This window comes from Bubalus kerabau, chromosome 1 (assembly GCF_029407905.1).
Source record: "Bubalus kerabau isolate K-KA32 ecotype Philippines breed swamp buffalo chromosome 1, PCC_UOA_SB_1v2, whole genome shotgun sequence".
In the NCBI taxonomy this organism is placed as follows: domain Eukaryota; kingdom Metazoa; phylum Chordata; class Mammalia; order Artiodactyla; family Bovidae; genus Bubalus; species Bubalus kerabau.
This window is the reverse complement of record NC_073624.1, coordinates 129,023,407-129,043,715: the sequence shown is the minus strand read 5'-3', so window position 1 is coordinate 129,043,715 and position 20,309 is coordinate 129,023,407.

The window sequence follows — 20,309 nt, the reverse complement described above, 5'->3', positions numbered from 1 at the left end:
AAAATGGTTCACCAAAATTAATTTATGATTTCCTAGGCTCGTTGATGCTTTCATCTACATGGAACGCTTCTCTTCACACAAGGCTCTTTTATAACTTTCACTAGGCTCAAACAGCTATGGAAAGACATTCTCCTGTCTGTCCAGAAAGAAAGGCAGAGAAGATTCCTGGTGATAACCTGCTTTAAACCCAGGTTCTCTAGAGGCTCCTTGCCAACCATGATTAGGAATGACCTTCCCCCTCTATTATTCAAGTAGTCAGTCCCCAGTCTTATTCACTGCACGTGTCAACACTCCTTTTCTGCCTCGGAGGCTTGAAGAATTTCTGGGCAGCTGACTGCTGCATGATACTGATTTTCTTTACCAAATATCAGGGAAATATTGGAAGGAAGCAAGGAAAGGAGAGAGGGAAGAAGCGTTAGAGAAGGAAAGAAAGGAGAGGGGAAGGAAATTTACTTACCAAAACCTGACAATGAATAAAAAGCAGTAAAAATAAAATGCAGGTTTTAATGACACTTTGATATTCCAGTCCTAAAATTTTAGCGTTCTTTAGAAGTGAGTTTGGGTTGAGACACCTAGAATTATCAATGTCCTATATCTGAAACATTAAAAACCTCTATCAGTTTCACTAAGAAAAGTAATGGATCTTTAGACAAATTGGCCAAAAGCTAAGATTCCAGCACATCACACACAGTCTTTGCCATACAACTATAAATTCAAACCAGAAGTGGCTATCATTCTACACTCACATTTTCAAGCCAATGCAGGGCACATAATAGATAATCAGTATTTTTGAATGAAAAAAGAAAAACTGGTTGTATCTTACTATCACTGTTTCTTCCAATTCACCCTCTAGATGCTCAAAGACATCCTTCCAAGAGTTCCTCCTTCCTTAATCTGGTCACTTTAACTTGGATCCTCAGAGAATTTGTTGGATGCCCTTGTCCTTTTTCTTTCCGATTGTCCTCTAGAGAACACCCGCACCACTGCATGCGGCTCTACTAGGGATTTCTGCTGTGTTCTGCCCAAGGTGTAGGATGCTAGCTAAGCCAGGGGAGTCAGACTTTGTTCTTTTGGCAATTTGGGATTTTAGAGAGGTGAAACCACCGTTTTTCTGGCCACCCTAACCTCCACAACCCATCCCAAGATTTTGGAGCCAAGCTTATTTCATGCCAGCCCTGCTGTGCTAGCAGGCCTGAGCTAGATTATTGCTCTTAATCAAGAGGAAATGTTTTAAATTGCAGCCTTAGGTTTGAACTCCCTGTAAATGAAGTCAGTTCCTTTGGGGAGTTTTAGAGTTCTCTTTTTATCGCTTGCTTCTCCTCATGGACAAAACTTCTGAGCCATAACTTCGCATGTTGCTTCAGAGATCTCTCTGGTCTGCTTGACTCTCCCCTCCTGGTTTAGAATCTGTATTATCAAGGGGAGGTGAGGCTGTCAGGGGCCAAAGATGTTTTAGCCTGCCCTGCTGATGGGGCTTCCTTTATAGGTTGGTAGGTAAAGAACCTGCCTGCAATGCAGGAGACTTGGGTTTAATTCCTGGGTCAGGAAGATCCCCTGGAGAAGGAAATGGCAACCCACTCCAGTATTCTTGCCTGGAGAATCCCAGGGATAGAAGAGCCTAGTGGGCTACAGTCCATGGGGTCACAAAGAGTCAGACACGATTGAAGCAACTTAGCATGAGGTCTCAAGAGTTGGACATGACTTAGTGACTAAACCACTACCTCCTTTTGGTAGAGTTCCATTCTCTGAGTATGGATTGGGTAGAGGAAGGTCGGCCCCAACCCCTCAACCACATTCACCAGGTGTTTAACCACTTCACCTTGGAGTTGGAGGAGATGATGCAGGACAACCACTTGCCCCTCTGAGCAGCTGGTAATCCTTGATTGGAAGCGGAGGGAAGAGGGAAGATGTGTTTTTTTGGCCACATGCTACTTGGAGTGGAGATTTTATCAAACCGAGCTGAGAGAGGGTGGGGGAGAAGGAAAAAATGGGTTGTTGTTTAAACAGAGCTGCTTGCGTTCTCACTGAGTGCTAGTAGATTTCCTTGAATAAACATTTCTTTACTTGTTTCTTTACTTGTTCCCAAGTGGCTCAATGGGTAAAGAATCCTCCTGCAAGGTAGGAGATCCAGGAGATGCCAGTTGGATCCCTGGGTTGGGAAGATCCCCTGGAGGAGGGCATGACAACCCACTTCAGTGTTCTCACCTGGAGAATCCCATGGACAGAGGAGACTGGCAGGTTACAGTCCACAGGTTTGCACAGAGTCGGACATGACTGAAGCAACTGAGCATGCATGCATGCTCTTAGGAAAGTTTTCAGAGACTTTCAATGACTTGGTGTTTAAAAAAAAAATAATGTTCACCAGTGTTATTCTTTTCCCTGGGGTAGGAGGGTGAGCCCACAGAACTCCTTAACCAGCCTTCCAGAAGCAGAACTCCCTGCCTGGAAGTTTTATTGCATCATGCCACAGGGGTCACTGTCTCTGGCTCTGGATTCCTGTCATGGATTTGATGCTCTGGAGAGATGTTTACATTCTGTTAGCATTAGTTTCACCATGTGTATTTAGGGATAATATGAATCCTTGTTTTAAAGAGTTACCAAAGCAATGTAAAAATAATAACAGAATAAAAATACAGTGCCCAGTACATCATGAATTCTTATTACATTTCTGTTCTAATCTTGTAGGAAATGTGGAACTGTGGATAGAGTTTAAACAGGGAAGTGTCAGGAGGAGACATGCATTTTAGAAGCATCACTCCCAGTGAGTAGGCCAGGTGATGAGAAAACCAAAATAAAGCATGGCAGCTTGGGAGGGGCCACTGGAAACTGAGGAGGGAGACATGAAGGAGGAAGAGTTCACAGGACTTGGTGTCCAGAGAGATGCCAGGAGGAGGAAGTGAGGGAAGGAGATGTGAGATGACTTCTGCGCATCTGACTTAGATGTGGATAGAAACTCTATACCCCTTATGGCACCCCACTCCAGTACTCTTGCCTGGAAAATCCCATGGACAGAGGAGCCTGGTGGGCTTGTGGTGCATGGGGTCGCTAGGAGTCGGACATGACTGAGCGACTTCACTTTCACTTTTCACTTTCCTGCATTGGAGAAGGAAATGGCAACCCACTCCAGTGTTCTTTCCTGGAGAATCCCAGGGACGGTGGAGCCTGGTAGGCTGCCATCTATGGGGTCGCACAGAGTCAGACACGACTGAAGCGACTTAGCAGCAGCAGCAGCATGAACCAAGTCTTACTGTTTCACAGCTGTAACCTTCAAGGCCCTGACTCCTAAAGAGTTGATACAAACTTCAAATCTAGGTTCTTTATTTCCAGTTTCTAGACCTTAGCCCTCTTGGGTTGTTGCTGTTGTTTAGTGCATTGGAAGTAACTTACTATCTACCTACTTACTGCTGCTGCTGCTGCTAAGTCACTTCAGTCATGTCCGACTCTGTCCGACCCCATAGATGGGGGCCCACCAGGCTCCCCAGTCCCAAAAATAACATCAAATGTTGAGAATATGGAGAAATTGCAGGTATGTAAAATGGCTTCCCTGGTAGCTCAGCTGGTAAAGAATCTGCCTGCAATGCCGGCGACCCTGGCTCGATTCCTGGGTTGGGAAGATCTGCTGAAGAAGGGATAGGGTACCCACTCCCTGGTGGCTCAGATGGTAATGAATCCACTTGCAATGTGGGAGACCTGGGTTTGATCCCTGGGAAGGTCCCTTGGAGGGGGAGGGCATGGCAATCCACTCCAGTATTCTTGCCTAGAGAAACCCCATGGATAGAGGGGCCTAGTGGGCTACAGTCCATGGGATTGCAGAGTTGGACACAACCGAGCGACTAAGCACAGCACAAAATGGTACAATCACTGAACACTGAAAACTTCTTAGAAAGTTAAATACACATCTATCCCATAACCCAGTAATCCCACTCCTAGATATTAAGCCAACAGAAGTGAAACAGCGACAAAAATTTTAAACGAGAATATTCATAGCTTCTATATGCATAATAGTTCCAAACTAGAAGCAGCAAGTCCATTGATAGAAAAATATATAAGCTCTCTGTTGGTTTATTTTTATGCAGCAGAATACACTTCTCATCCATAGAAATGGGTGAATGATTGATATGTGCTACATGCAACATGGATTAACCCTTCAAACTCTCTCACAGAAGGAGTGCCTTCTTCATGAGGCCTTACATGAAAGAGCACAAATTGTACGATTTCATTTGTATATCACCTGCAATAGGAAAAATGAATCTATGTTGGTCAAAATCAGGTCAGTGGTTGCATGGAAGGGGTGGGTTGTAGCAGAGGGACTGATTGGAAAAGGGAACAAGGAAATCTGCTAGTGTGATAGAAGTGTTCTGTGTATTGATAAGGTTGTGAATTACATGGCCATTTGTCAAAAATGACTGAACGTAAGATATGTATATTTCACTCTTTGTAAAGTATATCACCATAAAAAAAAATCTTAAAAAGTAGTCAAAACTCACCTGCAGTCTTGATACTTGCCTCCTGGTACACCCCAGTGCTAGTCACAGCCCGAGTGCCATGTATATAGCATACTACTTTCTCTGCCTTACCGCCAAAAAATGTGCACTTAGCCTCCATCCACGTAAAAAGCTTACTTTCCTTGCTCTTGTCATCTGCCCTTTCTCTTTCAAAGTGAAAGTGAAGTTGTGTCCGACTCTTTGCGACCCCATGGACGGTAGCCTACCAGGTTCCGAGATCTGTGGGATTTTCCAGGCAAGAATACTGGAGTGGGCTGCCACTTCCTTCTCCAGGGGATCTTCCCAACCCAGGGATTGAACCTGGGTCTTCTGCATTGCAGACAGATGCTTTACCGTCTGAGCCACTAGAGTGATCCTCTCTTTCAAAAGGCAGTACCAAAAAGGGAAAGAAAAAACCACTCTCCATTAAGAGCTAGAAAAGCAGATTAACAGTACAAGTCACTGGAGACTTTACTTTCTGGGACAGGATATCTGTTCAGGAACCTTGGAATGTGGAAGAGTCTGGGCCCGGAGGGGACAGGTCACCAAGGCTGCAGATGCCTCTGGCAAGTCCTGTCCAGGGCAGGAGTCTGGCTGCTGAATCACACAGACATTACTCAGCAAAAGTCTGGGAAGAGTTCGGATAACTTTTCAAGGGTCTGCAGCTGTGGGTTATGGCTTCTATAATGAATTACAACTCTACTTAATTCTATGTTTTTCAGAAGAGCATGGAAGAGAAATGGCTTGAGATTATTTTTAGCTTATTTTATGGGAATGAAAATTAGACTTCTTTTGACAACTCTCCAATTTACTACTTGAACAAGTACAATTTTGGTGTGATTTCTCTTTTCTTGACTGTCTTCATCAATAAAAGACATGAATAACAGTGACAGATTAGGAAATGAGGACCTTGTTCATTGAGTGATGAGACAGATCTCACTGCTAAAACTCACAAGCGCATTTGTTCTCCCATTCATAATCCAGACCCTGGGCCTGAGACTCGCTGACAGTGTCAGACGTTCGCCCTCCTGGGACGATTCAGCCACAGTCAAACCCCTGTTAGATCATGACATCAGTTCCTCAGAGCTGTGAACCCGTCTTCAGGCAATGGATACATGACTCCCAGCAAATCAGAATTTATTAGAGGCTGTTGAGATATGATTTGTGTTCCTCTCCTTTCATATCATCCATTTATCAAATGCATGATTTAATTTCAGTCCCTCCAGCTGAAGTGGTGAATCAACATTAACCAGACGACTCTGGACGGTGTCGCACAGCCATTCTAATTTACCTTCCATATGGGCATCTCTTTCAAAACAACTGCCACACTTACCAGCAGCGCTCATTTTTAAGACCTCGTGAACAAACACATTATTTACAAAGTCTGTAATCAGGGAACCTGATCCAACTCATTAACTATATGACATCCCCCTCTTTATTTAGACAGTTTGCTGGCCATGGACTTTCGTATGGGATCTGTCATTTACACTTCCTCATAATAAAACTTAATTGAAATTTCATTCCTGTACAAGCAAGATGCCAGTTTAACAGATGGTCTGTAATTGTTATGTCCACATATTTTATATGGGATGGTATCACACACAATTTCACACAACTGCTATTCATTTAAAGACTGGGTTGGTTAAGGCATTTCTTTCATATTAAAAAACCTTATTGTTTAATACGAGTGTAAAATCTATCATTGAAATTAATCAGTTGAAATTGAAAAAAATGATTATAACCATCCTACTGAAATGAATGACTAAAACCTGACCGGTGTTGTTGAGGACAATGAGAATACTGGTACAGAAACATTTAGGTTCATGTGTATGAGGCAAGAATTGACACAGAAGGGCACAGTATATCTTAGTGCATCATATTCTAACAAGTATCTGTCTCTAAATTTTAATGCTTCTTTGATCATTCCAAAATCTTTTCATGTTCTTCTTAAATTTTGATTTGGGGTCCACTGACTTTACTAGTCTGTATTCAGAACGCCAGGAATTCTCACCCTTAAGACAGAGATGGAAAAGGATTTGCAGGAAGGAATACATAAGAGGCCCTGAACATGTACAGAGGAATTCTAAATATGTTCATATAATCCTAGTGTTACATATAATCCCAAGTGTTATATTCAGTGAAATTTGAGTACCTATCATCAGGTTAATTTTAATTTTTTGTGTCATGTTTAGAGATTTTACAGGAACTTAGCAATACAGTTTGAAAGTAAAGTCAATTCAATTCAGTTTGAAAAACTGACTTGTTTCTCTTTTGTAATGGTAAATTTCACCTCCCTTCTCTACCTCCTCCCCAAATAATTTCAATTATCTACTGCTCACAATTTTTCTCTTTCCTACCCCAAACCCATTCTCTTAAAAAGAATTAAATAAACCCATTCACCCCAATACAGAAAGGATGTATAAGACTCAAAAATATGATTTCCCCAGGGGTATTTACATTTCAGCCAGAGTACACACCTTTCTGGAGCAAGAATGTTTAAATATGAACTATCAGACACTGATGAGTAAGGGAAGCCCCAGAGTCTCCCAAATTGTACCACCCTCTTGGTGGCTTTCTTAATGTATTCCTACATCCTATCCTGCCCTCCACATTCAAGAAATGAATCGATTAAATAAGGAAACATGCCATCGTGCTTTTCTTAGAGGAAATGGGGAGGAAGACAAGAAATAGAAAAGGTGGGAAAAGTGAAAAGGGCCTACCAAAGGTATTGAAAGCCTACTCTGGAATGCTTGGAGAAATGAGGTACCAAGTGACCAAGAAAAAGGAGAAGAACACAGGAAACTACTTGGAAATGCTTTCTACTTCTCCTAAGAACTCACTGTGAGCCAGGACATGTCCTAGTGATACTATTGCAATGCACGTACACCTATTTGTCCAGAATGGTGGTGAATGGGATATTCTGGTGACCCCATTTTCATTTTCTGCTTGAATCTGGTTGTCATTTACTTCCTAAGAGGAAAGGAGACCCTGCTTGTCTTTATCACCACTATGTCCCCAGCACTTATCATAATATCTGGTACAGAGTAAGTATTCAATACATATTTGTTAAGCAAATAAATGAATAAATGAATGAATGGCTTGACAGTTATTAAAGAATTACAACACAATGAAACTGTTGTTTTATTTTGAAATATCTTTTAAATTAATTATTAATTATTATCCAGCCATAACAAGGGATGATTATTGACACATGCTACAACATAAAGAAATCTTGAAAATTTATGTTGAGTGAAAGAAGTCTGTCACAAAGAACCACATATTGTACGATTTCTTTCATGCAAATGTCCAAAATATGCAATATAGAGGCAGAAAGTAGACTAGTGGCTCCCAGACTGGGGGAGGGGTGATGGAGAGTGATAGATTTTGAGTCTATTTCTTTTGTCATGACATGTGGCTTGCAGGTCTCAGCTCTCAGGGAATGAACCCAGGACACAGTAGGAAAAGCGCCAAATCCAGTAGAACACCACGGAAGTCCCCATTTTGGGGTTTTAAAAAGTTTTGCAGTTAGATAATGTTGACAGTTATACAACTCTGTGAATATACTAAAACCCAGTTATATACCCTGAAACTGTGAATTTTATGATACATGAATTATGTTTCCATTTTAAAAAATATATGAAATAAAAAAGATGCAGCCACTCATATCCAGTACATAAAAAAGTCTATAAAATAGATTATCAGATTTTTTGACAAATGAATACCAGTTGAAAAAAACAGAGAAAGGGAAACAATTACATGTCACCCAAATGCAGTGGTGGGCTTTGATCTTTATTTGAACAAACCATTAATTACTGACAATTAAATGAAATTAAGAAAAAAATTTTAATTCTTTAGGTGTTAAAATGGTACCATGTTTATATCAAAGAAAGTGTTCTTATCTCTAACATCATGTATTGACATATTTATAGGTGAAATAATGTGTCTGGGATTTGCCTTAAAATTTTTGACCTGGGAGGAAGGGAAGGTGGTATTGATAAAGTAAGACTGTGCAGTGCTGTGCTTAGTTGCTCTGTCGAGTCTGGCTCTTTGTGACCCCATGGACTGTAGCCTGCCAGGCCCCTCTGTCCATGGGGATTCTTCAGGCAAGAATACTGGAGTGGGTTGCCATGCCCTCCTCCAGGGGATCTTCCCAACCCAGATCAAATTCAGGTCTCCCACATTGCAGGCAGATTCTTTACCATCTGAGCTACCAGGTAAGCCCAAAAGTAAGACTAGCCATATATCAATTATATTAAAGCTGGGTAATGGGTGTAAAGAATAATTACATTATTCCCCATTTTCATGTGTGTTTGAAATTTTCATAGTATAAAGTAAAAAAGAGAAAAGAATAATATTAAATCTTCCTCTATAGAAGTAGTAGCAGTGTTAGTCACTCAGATATGTCTGACTCTTTCACGGAATGCTGCCTGCCAGGCTCCTCTGTCCATGGGATTCTCCAGGCAAGGATACTGGAGTAGGTAGCCATTCCCTCCTCCAGGGGATCTTCCCGACCCAGGGATCAAACCTGGGTCTCCTGCATTGCAGGCAGATTCTTTATCTTCCTCTGACAAATTACCAACTTAATCATACATGACAGGAAATACATGGCCCATGCTGTCTTGGAGTTTACATTTTGGTATGCGGAAACAGGATAAACAAACACAGGAAGGAAAAGGAAGCTCAACATTCAGAAAACTAAGATCATGGCATCTGGCCCATCACTTCATGGGAAATAGATGGGGAAACAGTGGAAACAGTAGCTGACTTTATTTTTTTGGGCTCCAAAATCACTGCAGATGGTGGCTGCAGCCATGAAACTAAAAGACTCTTACTTCTTGAAAAGAAAGTTATGATCAACCTAGACAGCATATTAAAAAGCAGAGATATTACTTTGCCAACAAATGTCCATCTAGTCAAAACTATGGTTTTTCCAGTAGTCATGTATGGATGTGGAGTACTCCACTCCAGTACTCTTGCCTGGAAAATCCCACGGACAGAGGAGCCTGGTAGGTTGCAGTCCATGGGGTCGCAAAGAGTCGGACACGATTGAGAGACTTCCCTTTCACTTTTCACTTTCATGCATTGGAGAAGGAGGTAGCAACCCACTCCAGTGTTCTTGCCTGGAGAACCCCAGGGACAGGGGAGCTTGGTGGGCTGCTGTCTATGGGGTCGCACAGAGTCAGACACAACTGAAGCGACTTAGCAGTAGCAGCATGTATGGATGTGAAAGTTGACTATAAAGAGCACTGAAGAATGGATGCTTTTGAACTGTGGTGTTGGAGAAGACTCTTGAGTCCCTTGGATTGCAAGGAGATCCAACCAGTCCATCCTGGCAGAGATCAGTCCTGAGTGTTCATTGGAACAACTGATGCTGAAGCTGAAACTCCAGTACTTTGGCCATCTGATGAGAAGATCTGACTCATTTGAAAAGACCCTGATGCTGGGAGAAGAAGGGGACGACAGAGGATGAGATGGTTGGATGGCATCACCTACTCAATGGACATGAGTTTGGGTAAACTCCGGGAGTTGGTGTTGGACAGGGAGGCCTGGCGTGCTGCAGTCCATGAGGTCACAAGGAGTCAGACAGGATTGAGCTACTGAATTGAACTGAACTGAACTTTTCAACTATTCTGAGTGTGCAAATGGGGCAAAGGTCTTATGCATATTGATGGTCTACCATACTCTACATGAATGGTTTTCAAGCTTTGGTGAGAACCTCACATGGAATTTTGTGAAAAGACAAAGAATCTTCTCCCATCTCAACGCACTCGGGCTTCTGTACGTTTTAGCAATTCACAGGTGATGATGACAGAGATCAAGTTTGAGAACCATCACAGTACTAGGCACCTAATAGACATGGCCTCATTTAATCCTTCATTCTATTAAAGTAAATAGTGCTGCACTTATTTTACAGATGAGGACACCAGGGCTCAGCGTGACTAAGTAGCCAGTGAAAGTCACAGAGTGAATTATAAGTGGCAGATTCAGTGTGAAAACCCGTGTGTCCACCTCTAAACCCATGCTCTTGCAGTTCTGCCACACAAGGATTCAACACTTCCATCCTGTGCTGCTTAAAGAGGGGGATAAAGGACAATCTGGAGGTGTTCGTGATAAAGAACCCAACTGCCAGTGCAGGAGATGCGGGTTCAGTCCCTCGGTCTGGAAGACGCCCTGGAGGAGGGCATGGCCACCCACTCCAATATTCTTGCCTGGAGAAACCCATGGACAGAGGCACCTCGCAGGCTACAGTGCATACAATCGCAAAGAGTGAACTCGACTCAAGCAACTTGGTATGCACACGAAGGACAACCTCTCCACCCTGAGACTGTGAAGTAAACCAACATAGTTTCCCATGTCTTATAACAATCATTTTGCTTTGCCTTTTAAAAAATGCAAACAGTGGATTATAAAAGTCATCTCTTTGAGAGGATCCGTTAATTGAACCCCCCACCACACTGCCATCCATATGCCTATGAGAAAGCTGAAGAATTTGGGGAAACACATAATTAAGACCCAGAAAGGAAGCCAAGACTGAAGAGAAGTTTCCGAAGGATGGAGTGACTGCCAGCAAGGCTTCCCAAGGGACTTTCTGAGACAAATGAGGTGTGGACATAGGTGGTTTTCTTACAAAACTACCAGGAAGGCAGATAAGGGTCCCGAGTATAAACAATGTCAATTAAGGACAAGAAAGGAAAAGAAGATATTATTGTCTGTTGGAGGGATAAAGGGAAGTATGATGCTCTTTTACTATTGTATCAGGAGATAAACCAGTGCCAGAGAGGATTATTCTAAACCTATTAAGAAATGAAGGGAGAATTAGATCCATAGACCCATTTGGAAGCTAAGACAGCAAAATGGCTTTCTATGTCTGCCAATGTGAAGAGCAATAGAAACCTAGAACAATTTAAATATATTTACCCAAGAGATTTGGACCAGAGGAACTATAAAAGATTGGAAGAAGAGATTGCCATCAGAAAAAAAAAATCTGAAATATGAAAAGCTCAGTGTCATTACTATTTAACCCTCAAATTCAATTCAACTTTGTCCTAGATTAGAGGCCCACAATATATTTCTGCCAAAAATAAAAATAATTACTCTTTCTTTTGAGATTTCTGCAGTATGCTGGCATTAATCTGACTTATCAAAACATCTCATGGGTATTTAACTGATTCCCATACTAAGAGTCCCTAGTAAATTTCCTAAAAGTGTTCTGAGGTCTGTATTTTGAAGCATATAAGAGTCCAACACAGGCCTTGAAAGGTTCAAATGGACCGTTTTTTCACAGTATGTTTGAAGTAACAGTGCCTCCACATGTATTGTATTTCGATGGTGTGACCCTTCGGTCAGCTGCTGGAAATTCCCCACTTTGAGAAAAGCTGTACTTTATTATGTTCGTCAAGAATGTATTCTCCTTCGATGATAATTAATTGATTATTTATCTCCTGATCAGAGCTTTTCAAACCACAGGTTGTGGCACACTAGCATCAGCCAGTCAGGAATTCAGTTTAGTGTATCCCAGTCAGCACTGGAAAAAAAGAAATGAAACAGAATACAAAAAATAATTTCAAACCATATCATGCATGCATGCTAAGTTGCTTCAGCCATGTCCGACTCTTTGCGACCCTATGAACTGTAGCCCACCAAGCTCCACTGTCCATGGGATCTCCCAGGCAAGAATACTGGAGTTGGTTGCCAGTTCCTCCTCCAGGGCATCTTCCTGGCCCAGGGATGGAACCCGAGCCTCTTACGTTGCCTGCATTGGCAGGTGGGTTCTTTACCATCCGTGCCACCTGGGAAGCTCAAACCAGATCATACATTTGTGATGAGTACTGTTATTTTGTGTATTGTTTTGTGGCACACATGTGTATGCAAGTATGGGGGTTTGTGTGTAAGCTGAGTCACAACACAGCACGGATTTCTCACCTGGACAGAAGTGTTTGAGAGCTGGACTCTGTAATATGCTCTGTGAGGCTTCTCAATGGTTGTCCCGACTCTAGCTCCTCTCTCCTCATTTGCCCTGCCCCCCGCCTCCCCCCTCAGTCAAACTAATCTTTACAACTATGCTTTGATTATGTAACTCTTACCCATTCATCCTCTACTTCATTCAACAGATATTCAGCAAATATTCATTCTCTGCCAGATCCTGGGCTACCAGAAACAAGTTACACCTGTTCCATCCCCATCTGCTTCCAAGGAAAGAGACTGTACCCGGGGCATCAGGGCTAATTCCCAGTTCAGGGATCAGCTCCTGCTCCCCATTACCCATCATATCAAGAATAAACTCTTCTCATCTGTTAGGCTCCTCTTTGATCTAGTTGACTGTTTCCACCCAAACTTTTTTTCCCATTGTCAGAGCTAGTTCTAGCTGCCTTGTCTACAAACCTGAAAATATCTGTCTGCATACCATGTTAATTCCAACACTTGTGTTCCTCCTCCATTACTGACACTGTCTTTGCTTCTCTCCTCCTTATCAAACCCTCCTCAGCATCCCTGGATCTCAGCCCACCCTTCACAGCTGGTCGTCATCCCAAACCTCAGGCCCCTTGCTGCTCCAGCTATCATACTCAGCTACCTAGCTAGTGCTCATCTGCAAAGCACTTTTGAGTCCATTGTCCCTTTATTTAGAATGTCTCCAGGGACTGTGTTTCCATCACTTTACTTGAAAGCCTATTTCACAGTCTAGTAGGTCTCACTGTCTAGAGAATTTTTCTTGTCTTCCTCTGAAAATGGTCTTTTCTTAATTTCAATCTGTTATTCCTAGTTACACTGCTGATAACACCATAAATAATACTTCAGATTTGGGGAAAATAAAATATCTTATCCTAGCTCAACTTAAGATTGTGTGTTTAATCCTCAGTCATCAGTTAATCTCACTGCTTATTACTGAATTCTAGCAGTTTATCATCGTACATAATCCTGAAAACAAGGCAACTCAAGCTAAAAGCAGCTGCAGGCTAGGATGAGAACTGTCATCTTTCTCTTTCTGGAAGAATCCAGGAATGAAAATGGACTCTCTGATCTTTGATGACCTGGCCTCATTTGATTTCCTTCTGGCTTTATCATAAAAGGAACTGAAAACATTTAAGTAAAACATTTAAGAATTTGCTGTGACATATTTTCTTTGTATGTCACCATCCGCCTGCTTCATTTGTGAATATGGCAACAATTACTGAGTTTCTACCTGGTCCCAGGCCCTTTTAATTAAGTGCAGGGGATCAGAGATGGGTTAAACCACTCAGGCTGCTCACTATCTAATCAGGGAAGCAGATTTGTCTTGCCAGCAGATTATACAACATCAAATGGGATCAGAAGAATGGTTGCAAATCTGGGGGAAAAATCAGCTCTCTTTATGAGAGTCATGACAATTTCCCCAGGAAAGCTATCTACACTGGGTCTTGAAGGGCTAAGTAGAAACTTCCTAGAAAGAAGAAGAAGAATATTATGGACAAAGGAGTACAGTATATGCAAATATGCAGAGATCTGAAAGTTGCTCCATACCCAGGAAGCAGTGAAAAAGAAGGAAGACTTCAACCTACAGCACATAACTGGGAACGTCTGGAAATGACCTTGAGTATCTGTGAAGGATTGTACACATGCTAAGGAGCTTAACGTCGTCAGAAAAATCTTCAGAAGATGATAGCTTCTTATCAGGAAAGTGATGACAAACCTAGACAGTGTGTTGAAAAGCAGAGACATTTCTTTGCCAACAAAGGTCTGTATAGTCAAGGCTGTGGTCTTCCCAGTGGTCATGTGGCTATGAGAGCTGGACCATAAAGAAGGCAGAGCACCAAAGAACTGATGCCTTCAAACTGCGGTGCTGGAAAAGACTCCTGAGAGTCCCTTGTACAACAAAAAGATCAAACCAGTCAATCTTAAGGGAAATCAACCCTGAATACTCATTGGAAGGACTGATGTTAAAGCTGAAGCTCCAGTATTTTGGTCACCTGATGAGAACAGCCAACTCACTGGAAAAGTCTCTGATGCTGGGAAAGATTGAGGGCAGAAGGAGAAGAGGGCACCAGAGAATGAGAGGGCTGGATGGCATCATTGATGCAATGGACATGAAACTGGGCAAACCTCGGGAGATGGTGAGGGACAGGGAGGCCTGTGGTGCTGCAGTCCATGAGGTCGCAAAGAGTCGGACACGACTGAGCGACTGAACACAAAGGAGGTTAGCAGGGCTTCCTGGGTGGCACTAGTGGTAAAGAATCCTCTTGCCAATTCAGTAGACACAAGAGACACGGGTTAGATCCCTGGGTGGGGAAGATCCTCTGGAGGAGGGCATAGCAACACTCTCCAGTATTCTTGCCTGGAGATTCCCATGGACAGAGGAGCCTGGCGGGCTACAGTCAATGGGGTCACAAAGAGTTAGACAGAAGCAACTTAACACCCAAGGATGTTAGCAGTCCTTCTGAAGCCAACTGCAAATCAGTGAAGGTTTTTCTTAATGAGAGATGTTGGGGGAGCGAGTGCTGGTCCAGGTTATTTTAGGTAAGCTATTGTGAAAGCAGTTCAGAGAGCAGACTGGAGACAGCGCTTTACAAGCAGGCTTAATTTGAAGATTGTTGCAATACTGCAGCCAAGATAACATTTTATAAAGGAAACACACACACACACACACAGATCTACCCTTCAGGGGAAAAAAGGTTTTTTTCTTTTTTTCCTTAAAGAGAAAGTAACTGCTTCTTTTCAAAAGAAATTTGTTACATGGAAAGAGCATCTTGAAAATCGATGTTTTGGGATGTTTCCATTGCTGTGTACTTTTATTGCAGAAAATGTGTGTGTCACCTATAACAACTCTCTTTGGGTATAAAATTCTCTAACATATTTAAGGATCCTCCATTTGAAGAATTTCAATGCGTTTTAAACACATCTTTGCCTGTGTATGTGCACTTGTGCATGAATATATGTGCTTATGCACACACTGGATAAGAAATATACACACATAAAAACATATATAAACTTCTCCCCCCTTCTTTCTCTTTTTTTTCAGATAAGGCTATAACATAACCAATTCATATCAGAGGACATAGATTAAATTATACAAGGCTTCCTTGGTGGCTCAGACAGTAAAAATCTGCATACAATGTAGGAGACCTGGGTTCAATCCCTGAGTTGGGAAGATCCCCTAGAGAAGGGAATGGCTACCCACTCCAGTATTCTTGCCTGGAGAATTCCATGGACAGAGGAGCCTGGCAAGCTACAGTCCTTGGGGTCACAAAGAGTTGGACACAACTGAGAAGCCAACACTTGCACTTCACTTTTAATACTGTAGGTACACTGGAAGTAGGGTACAAAACCGTTTTAAAATAATAAATGTGGTCCACAATATATCACTTCCATTTGGATGTATCTGTTCAGTTCAGTTCAGTTCAGTCACTCAGTCGTGTCCAACTCTTTGTGACCCCATGAATCGCAGCACGCCAGGCCTCTCTGTCCATCACCAACTCCCAGAGTTCACTCAAACTCACGTCCATCGAGTCGGTGATGCCATTTAGCCTTCTCATCCTCTGTCGTCCCCTTCTCCTCCTGCCCCCAATCCCTCCTAGCATCAGAGTCTTTTCCAATGAGTCAATTCTTTGTATGAGGGCCAAAGTATTGGAGTTTCAGCTTTAGCATCAGTCTTTCCAAAGAACACCCAAGACTGATCTCCTTTACAATGGACGGGTTGGATCTCCTTGCAATCCAAGGGACTCTTCAAGAGTCTTCTCCAACACCAGAGTTCAAAAGCATCAATTCTTCAGCGCTCAGCTTTCTTCACAGGGCAACTCTCATGTCCATACATGACCACTGGGAAAACCATAGCCTTGACTAGATGGAACTTTGTTGGCAAAGTAATGTCTCTGCTTTTGAATATGCTATCTAGGTTGGCCATAACTTTCCTTCCAAGGAGTAAGCGTCTTTTGATTTCATAGCTGCAATCACCATCCACAGTGATTTTGGAGCCCCCAAAATAAAGTCTGACACTGTTTCCACTGTTTCCCCATCTATTTCCCATGAAGTGATGGGACCAGATGCCATGATCTTAGTTTTCTGAATGTTGAGCTTTAAGCCAACTTTTTCACTCTCCACTTTCACTTTCATCAAGAGGCTCTTTAGTTCCTCTTCACTTTCTGCCATAAGGGTAGTGTCATCTGCATATCTGAGGTTATTGAGATATCTCCTGGCAATCTTGATTCCAGCTTGTGCTTCTTCCAGTCCTGCGTTTCTCATGATGTACTCTGCACATTAGTTAAATAGGCAGGGTGACAATATATAGCCTTGACATACTCTTTTTCCGACTTGGAAGAAGTCTGTTGTTCCATGTCCAGTTCTAACTATTGCTTCCTGACGTGAATATAGGTTTCTTAAGAGGCAGGTCAGGTAGTCTGGTATTCCCATCTCTTTCAGAATTTTCCATAGTTTGTTGTGATCCACACAGTCAAAGGCTTTGGCATAGTCAATAAAGCAGAAATAGATGTTTTTTTCTGGAACTCTCTTGCTTTTTCTATGATCCAGCGGATGTTGGCAATTTGATCTCTGGTTCCTCTGCCTTTTTTAAAACCAGCTTGAACATCTGGAAGTTCACGGTTCGTGTATTGCTGAAGCCTGGCTTGGAGAATTTTGAGCATTACTCTACTAGCATGTGCTGCTGCTGCTGCTGCTAAGTCGCTTCAGTCGTGTCCGACTCTGTGCGACCCCATAGATGGCAGCCCACCAGGCTCCCCCATCCCTGGGATTTGCCAGGCAAGTGTACTGGAGTGGGGTGCCATTGTCTTCGAGATGAGTGCAATTGTGCAGTAGTTTGAGCATTCTTTGGCATTGCCTTCCTTTGGGATTGGAATGAAAACTGACCTTTTCCAGTTCTGTGGCCACTGCTGAGTTTTCCAAATTTGCTGGCATATTGAGTGCAGCACTTTCACAGCATCATCTTTTAGGATTTGAAATAGCTCAACTGGGATTCCATCACCACTACTAGCTTTGTTCGTAGTGATGCTTTCTAAGGCCCACTTGGCTTCACATTCCAGGATGTCTGGCTCTAGGTGAGTGATCACACCATCGTGATTATCTGGGTCGTGAAGATCTTTTTTGTACAGTTCTTCTGTGTATTCTTGCCACCTCTTCTTAATATCTTCTGCTTCTGTTAGGCCCATACCATTTCTTCCTTTATCGAGCCCATCTTTGCATGAAATGTTCCCTTGGTATCTCTAATTTTCTTGAAGAGATCTCTAGTCTTTCCCATTCTGTTGTTTTTCTCTATTTCTTTGCATTAATTGCTGAGGAAGACTGTCTCATCTCTCTTTGCTATTCTTTGGAACTCTGCATTCAGATGCTTATATCTTTCCTTTTCTCCTTTGCTTTTCACTTCTCTTATTTTCACAGCTATTTGTAAGGCCTCCTTAGACAGCCATTTTGCTTTTTTGCATTTCTTTTCCATGGGGATTGTCTTGATCCCTGCCTCCTGTACAATGTCACAAACCTCCATCCATAGTTCATCAGGTACTCTGTCTATCAGATCTAGTCCCTTAAATCTATTTCTCACTTCCACTGTATAATCATAAGGGATTTGATTTAGGTCATACCTGAATGGTCTAGTGGTTTCCCCTATTTTCTTCAATTTAAGTCTGAATTTGGCAATACGGAGGATGTATCTGTATTCATGTAGTAATTTACTCAACTACATCAGGGATTAAAACCCATTACTAAAGTAAAAACCTAAAAAGAGAGTTTTGAAGACCTTTGCTTAATTAAGATGTAGAAAATCATGTAACACTGGGACATGATAACAGGAAAACCCCAGAAAAGCAAAAATATACTTTTATAACATCCTCTAACTAAGAGTGTTAGACACGGATAATGCTGGATGAATGGGATTCCAAAGAAAACCAAGCCCTTTGTAGCTGAACAAAGAGATAGAGCAGCATCCTTTCCTGAAGGTGGCAGAGAGAGAAGCAGGCCTCCCATAGATAACAAGGTCTGGGGAGTACAAGGAGAAATTAGGAGAGCCTTAGATAACAATGTAGGCTAGCAGGACATGTGATCTGGAAGAGCCCCAAAGGCAGAAACACATTACTCAGTCCAAAAATTCTCCCATTCTATCAGAAAGTATGCCAAGAACGTGGCAGTGACGTGTAGTTCTGCACATTTTCATGTTGTGGCAACGTAAGTTTCACTCAGCCACGGTGAAGAGAGCTTGAAAAACTGGAGCACTGAATAGAGAGACCTAAGGCGTTATACCTTAGTAGCAGGACAAATCTACTCCTAGAATAATGTCTAGGCATGAATTACAGTATCAAAGGATTAAAAATAAGCCTTGACAAGATTAAGCTGCTCTCTCTACTCCTAGCAACTGAACTCACTGCCCAACAACATAATAAGGGTCATATATGAAAAGCTTATGGGGCTTCCCTCATAGCTCAATTGGTAAAGAATCCTCCTGCAATGCAGGAGACCCTAGTTCGATTCCTGGGTCAGGAAGATAACTTGGAGAAGGGATAGGCTACTCACTCCAGTATTCTGGGGCTTCCCTTGTGATTCAGCTGGTAAAGAATCCGCCAATAATTCTGAAGACCTGGGTTCAATCCCTGGGTTGGGAAGATCCCCTGGAGAAAGGAAAGGCTACCCACTCCAGTATTCTGGCCTGGAGAATTCCATGGACTATACAGTCCTTGGGGTCACAAAGAGTCAAACACGACTGAGTGACTTTCACTTTTTTTTTTCATGAAAAGCTTACAGTAGCATTCATACTCAATGGTGAAAGACTGAAGGGTTTCCCTCCAAGATCAGAAAAAAGGCAAAGATGGCTGCTTTCCCCACTTCTAAATAAACAGAGTCCTGCAAATTCTAGTCAGAGCCATTAGTCAAGAGAACAAAATAAAAGACATCTCAATTAGAAAGGAAAAAGACATACAAATAACCAACAAGCACATGAAAAGATGCTCAATGTCACTAATTACTAGGGAAATGCAAATCAAAACCAAAATGAGATGCCATCTCATACCCCTAGGAGGACTCTATCACAAAATAGAAAATACTGTGGTGACGAGGATACGTAGAAATTAGAATCTTTATGTATTCTTGGTAAGAATGTAAAATGGCACAGCTGCTGTCAAATACAGTATTCTGTTCTCAAAAAATTAAAAATAGAATTACTGCAGGATTCAGCAAATCTGATTTTGGGTATATATCTCTAAGAATTGAAAGCAAAGTCTTAAACATCTGTACGCCCATTATTCACAACAGCTAATATGTGGAAGCAACCCAACTGTGTGTCAATGGATGAATGGATAAGCAAAATGTGGAGAAGGAAATTGTACATTGTGCTACAGTATGGATGAACTATGAGGACACTATACTAAGTGAAATAAGCCAGTCACAAAAGGACAAACATTGCACGATTCCACTTATATGAGCTATTTAGAGGAGTAAAAATTGAGACATAGAAAGTAGAATGGTTGCAGGGACAGGGGAGGGGAGAAGGCGGAGTTATAGTTTGAGTGGCACAGAGTTTCTGTTTTAAAAGAGGAAGCTAGTTCTTGAGACAGTGGACACGGTTGTACAATGTTATGAATGTACTTAATACATTGAACTGTACATTGAAAAGTGGTTGAGATGGTAAATTTTCTGTTATGTGTACTATACTACAATTTAAAAAATTGAAAAGAAAAAATCATCATGAATAAAGAAAAAACAGAACTGTGACAGATTTTTAAGCATAGACCCATGATCTTTAAAGAACCTAAACATATTCACATGTTGCATGCCTAAGTCACTTCAGTCAAGTCCAACTCTTTTTGACCCCATGGACTGTAGCCCACCAGGCTCCTCTGTCCATGGGATCCTCCA